Here is a 6,341-nt window from a genome sequence, read left to right as displayed (position 1 = left end):
TCAGGAGGCAGACAAGATGACTTGGTATCCCCATACCACCAAGAACTTGCCACAATTTGTTATGATCCACACAGTCAAAGGCTTTAGAATAGTCAATAAAACAGAAATAGATGTTTTTCTGGAACTCCCTGGCTTTCTCCATTATCCAGCGGATATTGGCAATTTGGTCTCTAGTTCCTCTGCCTTTTCTAAACCCAGCTTGTACATCTGGCAATTCTCGCTCCATGAATTGCTGGAGTCTACCTTGCAGGATCTTGAGCATTACCTTGCTGGCATGTGAAATAAGTGCCACTGTACGATAGTTGGAACATTCTTTAGTGTTTCCCTTTTTTGGTATGGGGATATAAGTTGATTTTTTCCAGTCTGATGGCCATTCTTGTGTTTTCCAGATTTGCTGGCATATGGCATGCATCACCTTGACAGCATCATCTTGCAATATTTTAAACAGTTCAGCTGGGATACCGTCGTCTCCTGCTGCCTTGTTATTAGCAATGCTTCTTAAGGCCCATTCGACCTCACTCTTCAGGATGTCTGGCTCTAACTCACTGACCACACCGTCTGAGCTATCCCCGATATTATTATCCTTCCTATACAGATCTTCCGTATATTCTTGCCACCTTTTCTTGATCTCTTCTGTTTCTGTTAGGTCCTTGCCATCTTTGTTTGACAAATCCAGCCAGTAAACAAGGTAAATTAGTTAAAGTCCAAGAACATCTGGAGCACCACACGTTCTCCACCTCTTCTTTGGAAACATCAGCTAAAACACCATTGCTCTTTAGCAAACACTTAGACACCAGGGGCATGTCTACACTAGCCCTGTATCCCAGGATTGTCTCGGGATCGTTCCTGTGCATCCAAATGCCTCACAGGGGTCCCGGGAGCAGGCAGGGACGATCCCTCCATTTTCCTGGGATAACCCTTAGATGTAGAAAGGGCCCAGGTCTAACCACTTGATAGTGTTTCTGTCACACAACCAAAGTGACTTGGTTTTGTGGTTGTCCAAATCCCATGTTTCTAAGCTAATGTTACTAAAATTTTGGCAGAACAATTCCAGAATTATATTTTTTAACCACAACTGCAAGTTATGCATCACATCAGGCACGTTTTAAAAGTCAGGGACAAATTTATATATGCAGAAGCTTTCCTTTTATTGTGAAGCTACGCTATGCTCCAAGAGAATAAGTTTCCCTCTCTCTCTCTCTCTCTCTCTCTCTCTCTCTCTCTCTCTCTCTCTCTCTCTCTCTCTCTGTTGTTCCTACAAAGGATTGCTTTCTGTCACTCTTGAAGGTCACAGATTAGATTAGATTGAAGCCATTTTACTGTTATTGTGTCAGATATATACAATAAAAGAGTTGATTGTGTCAAAAGGCCCTTATTAACAGCTGATTGCCAAACATATGGGGTGCTTTAGTATGCAGTTTTGGGACATAAATGCATTTTATCTGGCAGTTGCAAAACAAATTTTTGAAATGAAACTACGATGATAAATAGCTATAGTATAGACTGTTTCCTTGAAAGGCTTTGATTCTGCAACCACCCTGCCTCAAATTTTACAGGCGGTACAGGTGACAGCTTATTTCATTTGTAATCTGTGTTTTCCCACTATTTCTTTTTTCTTACCAGAAAAAAAGATCATTTAGCAGGGAACGATGGATTAGATGCACAATGTCAATTGATTTGTAGTGCTAGGGACCTTCCATTTGGATTCACCTATTGTCAGTACAGTATTACAAGAGCATTTCTACATAAATGCAGCCATAATTGCTGGTATAAACAATCTGAACAAATGATTTGAGCAAAATGATGTCAATTCTATGCTGAATACGATGCTCTCAAGCAAAGAAATGATGCTCTCAAGCAAATGTCCATTCAGTCACTCTTCTTTACTAGACTGAATTGTTATGAATTATTCTTGCAAGACATTACAAACATACTTTTTTAAAAATGTGTATCTTACGTCTTAGTAAATCATGATACAGAAAACTTTCCATGATTTTCTTCAGAATATACCCTAAAGGTGTTGACACTATTGGGGGACACATTCCTTTATCAAATGGCTGCCAACTTACTTTAAATACAATAATGGAATTTATTCTTCCAGTACACATTACAGTAGCAGTTGGTTTATTAATTAATATAATATTGTGAAATTGCTTGTAACTTTGTTGTATGGAGTAGCTTATCATTTTTAAAGCAGTTTCCTGTCCAAAGTCCAGCTTTGAAAAGCTCTGTATTCTCAACTGAAGAAGTGCTATGAAGGCTTCATTTTATGTACCTTTGCTGTTGTAACCCAACACAATCCATTGTTTGAAACCTATTATTATTATTCCACCTTTTTCCCAGTACTGGGACTCAAGGCGGTTTATAGGATTAAAACATGTACAATTAAAATATATACATTTACAAAAGTTAAAATAGAATTAAACCAACAGTAAAATTAAAAACATGTTTTAAAAAAATTAAAAACAGTAACAGATTAAAAAGGGGGGATCTAGTACATTAACACAGGTCCAGAGTAGCTCCAAAAGCCTGCTAAAAAGCATGCATCACTTCCTGGGACAACTCATTTACATGGAATGGTTTTCATTATAATGTGAGCCATTTTTCCTAAATCCTTCATTTCAGCCAACATCAGTTTTTCAAGAAGTGAAGAAAATTGGTTGTAGTTTCATTCTAGTTCAGACATAATTTAAACATGTGGTACATGGTATCAGGTCGACACACATGGATGGAGACTTTGACCTTTGTAGGAGATTCTAGTTTCTCAAAGTTCTGCAAGCCCTCTTGAGAGAAGATGAAGTGAACCGCCCAGAGAGCTTCGGCTATTGGGCGGTATAAAAATGTAATAAATAAATAAGTGCATATGGGAAGTGGAACTTGGAACAGAGAAAACAAGAACTAGCACATACAAGAACCAAAGTAAAGCAGAAAGAATCAGAAAGAGACTGCAAACAGCAAAGCAAGCAGGAGATCTGTCGCAATTATTCTCTTTCCTGCTTCCTTCCTACCACTCCATGAGCTAGCAAACGAATGAGTTCCAGGGTGGGAAAAATGGGTTATATCAGTGGTTCCCAAACTTTTTCAGGTCACCGCCCCCTACCCTACACCATAAAAATCATTATTCAGAATAGTGGTTTTCAATGATCCACCAAGGAAGATAATAACAATAAAATTCAAAACAGTAACAATTAATTGAATACTTTATTCAAAATCCAATTGGTGTGCCCTGCCACGCTGGCTGCAAACAGAGGCGTTCGCTCTCTTTTCCCTCCCTCCCTCAGCAAGCCTGGGGCAGGTGCTTCCCATTTAGAGGAGATTCTAGGAGTTGAAGGGCTTTTTTCTGTCTAAACATGCATAAAATTGTGCCTTTAACTTATCATGTCACACTAGCATGAATACAGGAATCAAATAGGATTTCCTTCTTCAGTGGAACACACTTACTTAGGAGTAAGCACCATTTTGTTATAGGAAAGGATAATGTATTTTAATTAAAATTTTAAAATAATTATCTGCCACCTGGTACAGAGTTTTCCTATGGAAAATCTGGCTGGGAATGAAGTAGAGGGGCACTAATTTTACTGTACTTATTGTCTTTAAATATGGTTAAATATCCCACAGTTACCTTGCTATTCTATTTCTACAATTCATTTTCTCCTGTCTTTTCTTCACCCTCTCTTCGTTTTCAGGCTGAATCCTATGCACATTTACCTCAGAGTAAGTTCTATTGATCTCAGTGGGGCTTACTTCTGAGTAGACATACTTAGGATTGTGTTGCAGCTCTGTTTTTATGGTGACACAAGATACACACACACCATGTTTACCAAAAGAACGCTTGAAAAAAGGGGGTTGGACACCCTGAAATAAGCAAGGGCAGATAGGAATGGTTTCAGCAAGCGTTCTGGAAAAAGGTGCTGCTGAATCTTCTTTAGCCAGGAGGACCTGGGGAATTCCAATTCCCTCTCCCACCCCCTTTTCTTTTCTCTCCCAATCCTGTTGTAGTCCAGATTTTTTGGGGGTGGGAGCACACACAGACACACAGCATCTCTCTCTCTCTCTCTCCAACCCCCCTTTCTCCAAGCCCCCCCTCTCCCTCTCTCTCCAACCCCCCCCTCCCCACAAGCCTCACAATAGCTGCCGGGCTGATTACGACAGGAGGGCAGCAGCTCAGAGGGAAGATGCCCCCAATCTACAACTCCAGACAGGGGAAGGGAGCCTGGTGATACCTTGCAGCAGCACAAGCAGTCCTGCTCCCCACCCACCCAGCCTGCCAGCTGACTGCTGTTCTTGGCAGCTGTCTGCCACCCGCCATCCTCCACATGCTCCTTCCTCTCCACCACATGGATGCTGCCCCCGCCTTGTGCAGCAACTATCACGAGAGGTCTGCCGGGGCAGCTTGTAGGAGGGAGCAGCTCTGGCCGAGGGAGCGAGCAAGCGTGCAGGCGGCGGTGGCTCCAGCAGGAAAGAAGCCCTGGGCCCTCCTAGGCAGGGGAAGAGTGGGCAGAGCAGCTGAATTCGCCGCTCTTTCCTGCTCTGCTGCCTCCTGTGGGCGCTTCCCCCACCCCCTACTTCTGGTGAGGCCGCTGTGGGCTTGAGATCGGAGGAGAGAGCGGCTGCGTGAGTGAGAAAGTCCTTCCTGAGCAGGAGCGGTGTGGGGAGAGCAGCTGAATTTGCTGCTCTTTCCTGCTCGGTCCCTGGGTTTTAGGACCTTCTGGAGAGACCACCTCGAGTGCCCCCCTGCCGCCCCTTTGCCTTTTACTGCCCCCTGCCAGTGCCCCCCTGCCATCCCTTTGCCTCTTAACGCCCCCCTATGCAATCCCACCTCCCCCAAGGGGGCAGTACTTCCCACTTTGGGAACCACTGGGTTATATCATTTGCAATCCCTCTCGCTAAGCACTGTAATTGGAGGAGGGGACAGGGAGGACACTGTGGCTATTGGTTAACCATAGATGTCAATCTCAAAACTACCCCTCCCTCCCCCATCAGCATGTTCCTAATAGTGTTCAATTAAAACAACCCCTCACAAAGCCTAAAAACCTCTGGATACTTCAGAGTTCCGAATGACCTTTGCTCCACACCACGAGGATCTGCCATTTTTAAAACCATCCAATATCCACTCCGTGAGATTGGACTTCCAACGGACCCTCAGTTTTGCGGAGCGAAGCACACACCCCTACTGACAACCACTCATCTAAAACTGAGTTTGACTCTCTTCCACTGAAGTTGTTGGGGCACCTTCAGTTTTGCTGTCACTATCTCTTAGTTCCATTTCACTCTGAGACATATAAGTATTTCAATGACATATATGTATGCTAGGGATAATCTCCTGAAAAACACTGATTACAACTTTGAAACTTATCAAGCTTGCCTAATCTTGGCATACAGTCATTTCTATTAATGAACTGAGGAAACAAAATTTTCTGCAGAAAAAAAAATAAAGCACTGGGGGGGAAATGGTTTTGGAAAATTTGCCTCCCTGCATTGCTGGCCACAATTCATTTGTTCATATTTAAGGTGTGACATTTTGCATAATACTAACCATATTTGCTTAGAAGTAAATCCCACTAAGTTCAAAGGGACTTACTCCCAAGTAAAAGTGTCATTTCCCATTGTTGTTTCAGACTGACAACTCCTCTGTACTGGACTCCAATGGACTGGGCAGGTCTCCAAGGTAACAGTATTCAGTAACAGCATGTTTTAAAAGCTCTCTTAGCCCACATAACAACTCTGAAACAATTAGAAGCAACCATCAAGCCGCAAAATATTTTTAAACACAAGACAGAGATAGAGAAATCACATTAACATAAAACTGATGAATAAGGATGATGATGATGATGATGATGATGATGATGATGATGATGATGATGATGATGAAGTTAAAGGAAGCCAGATTCCGGCTGGACATCAGGAAAAACTTCCTGACTGTTAGAGCAGTGTGACGGTGGAATCAGTTACCTAGGGAGGTTGTGGGCTCTCCCACACTAGTGGCATTCAAGAGGCAGCTGGACAAGCATCTGTCAGGGATGCTTTAGGGTTGATTCCTGCATTGAGCAGGGGGTTGGACTAGATGGCCTTGTAGGACCCTTCCAACTCTGCTATTCTATGATTCTATGATGATGATAATAATAATAATAATAATTTTTTTGTCACAAACTACCGAGGGACTTAAAATGCACACCTGTCCCAACCGCCGCTCCTCGGTAGTGCTCAGAAAAGATTGTGAATGCAATTTATATATTCAGCAACCAAAATAATTCATTTATAGGCCTAATTGTGCAGTACGCATAGTTTACTTGCTGAGGAAGTGCAATTCCTTAGTACAATTCCAGCCCATATATGTTCTG

Source organism: Elgaria multicarinata, chromosome 5 (assembly GCF_023053635.1).
Source record: "Elgaria multicarinata webbii isolate HBS135686 ecotype San Diego chromosome 5, rElgMul1.1.pri, whole genome shotgun sequence".
In the NCBI taxonomy this organism is placed as follows: Eukaryota; Metazoa; Chordata; class Lepidosauria; order Squamata; family Anguidae; genus Elgaria; species Elgaria multicarinata.
This window is presented reverse-complemented; position numbering follows the sequence as displayed.